At 62.2% G+C, this 1,785-nt stretch overlaps 1 protein-coding gene across 3 annotated transcripts in view; it reads right to left on the bottom strand.

Moving 5' to 3' along the window:
• Positions 1-713, bottom strand: part of ST3GAL1 (ST3 beta-galactoside alpha-2,3-sialyltransferase 1) — a 126,209-nt gene extending 125,496 nt beyond the window's left edge. For all 3 annotated transcript variants that reach the window (XM_032222404.1, XM_032222403.1, XM_032222400.1), the window contains exon 1: positions 535-713. The gene's annotated coding sequence lies outside the window, so the exon portion shown is untranslated. The remainder of the gene's footprint in view (positions 1-534) is intronic.
• Between the last annotated feature and the right edge of the window lie 1,072 nt (positions 714-1,785).

Here is a 1,785-nt window from a genome sequence, read left to right on the forward strand (position 1 = left end):
TCTGCCCGCCTTTGCCCGTCGCGGAGCCCTCGACCCTTTCCCCCCCTCGGCACCGTTCACACGTTCGAGTAGTGAGACACGCGAGTCAGAGAGGGAGAGAGAGGGTGGGCTTCGCCAACAACCCGGGCGTTCCCTTATCTGCCCCCCTTTGCCCTCCGCGGAGCCCTCGACCTCCCCCCCCCAGCACCGTTCTCACATTAGAGTGGCGACACGCGGGTCAGAGAGAGAGGAAGGGAGAGAGAGAGGCTTCTCCAACCACCCGGGCGTTCCCTTATCTACCCCCTTTTACCCGCCGCGGAGCCTCCCTCTCCGGGCCGGGCTATTATCTCCGGGACCAGCTCCCGCTTCGCCCCAGAGCCGCGGCTCTCCTCAGAATTGCCCGCCTGGGAAAAAGCAGCCCGGCTGAGGCGGCGCAACACCCAGCCGCCTCTCCCGCGGTCGCGCCCCCTCACCCTTCCCGAGCCGGGAAGCTCAAGCGGAGCTCCGGGCGCGCTACGCAGCCGAGCAGGCAGGCAGTCAAGCCCGCTCACTCACCGCCTCCAAAGCAGCTCGCCCGCTTCTGCCTTTGTCCTTCCCGAAGTGGCCGCCTCTACCGCTCCTGCCGCCGCCGCTCGCGGGTCCAAGCCAGCCACGGGGACCTCCTTTTTGGCTCCGGGCGGCGCCGGCACAGCCCCTTCGCCTTCGCCGCCTTCGCCGCCTCCTCCACCTCCTCCTCCTCCTCCTCGCGAGCGCGCCGGACTGCCTGCCAGCCTGCCTGCCCTAATATAGCGCTCCCTCCCCGACCAAGCCACGTGGATGCGAGCGAGCGAGCGCAAAACGGGATCCGGAGGGGCGCAGCGGCCGGGGGGGGGGGGAGGGAGGATCGGAAGGGGGGTCTCGGGCCGAGCTGGATCGGGAGGAGGGCGGGGGAACCCGGGATGGCGCGTGTGTTTGCATGTGTGTATCTGTATTACAAACCGGGGGAAGGGAAGCGATTGCTCCGCGGAGCCAACCGGCCCTTGGAAGCTGAACCGCTGCGAGACCGCAAAATGCGCCCGCGAGGCCCCGGTCGGTGTGTGGCTGTGGGAATCCGGCGCTGTTTCCCGCGGGTTTATAGCAATCGGGCCGCCCCGCTTTCTGTTTTCTTTGTTTCAGGCCCCGCCTGTTGGAAAGTGGGGAACGTCGCGGCTGTTCGGGTTTCGAAACCCGAAGGGTCGTGTGAACCGCGCCGAGGGGAAAGCTCCGATTTGGGCGCTAATGTTTTATTCCGGAGTCGGGGGGTCTTTGGGGAAGGCGGGGAGCGGGGCGGACGGGAGTGGGGGGAGATTTAAAGTTCCTCTCCGGAGCTGCTGCAGGAAAGGAGGGAGAAAAAAATCCTCCCGGACCAAAAGCGCTCCAGACCACAAGAGGGGAGCCTTTCGTTGGAGAAAAACTGCTTGGCATCGGCGGAAGAAAACTGATTGTCCCGAAGAGTTCGGCTCCACCAACGAATGCTTAACCTCATCCCTCTCTCTGTCTTTCTCTGTCTCAATAGCTCTCCCTCTCTTTTTGCCTCTCTCTCGTTCTCTCTCTTCTCCCCTCCCCTGTCTTTCTGTCTTTTTCCCTTTCCCTTTTTTTGTCTCTCGAGCCAAGTCAAGTCAAGTTTTATTGTCATTTCAACACTATACAGTACAGTACCCAGTGAAAGGAAACAACGGTTTCCCCAGGGCCAAGGTGCTCGCTATTTCTCTCGCTCCCTCCCTCTCTTTCTTTTTGTGTCTTTCCCCTCTCTTTTCTCTCTCTCTGTCTCATTCTCTCTTTCTCTTT

This window comes from Thamnophis elegans, chromosome 8 (assembly GCF_009769535.1).
Source record: "Thamnophis elegans isolate rThaEle1 chromosome 8, rThaEle1.pri, whole genome shotgun sequence".
NCBI classification, from domain to species: Eukaryota; Metazoa; Chordata; class Lepidosauria; order Squamata; family Colubridae; genus Thamnophis; species Thamnophis elegans.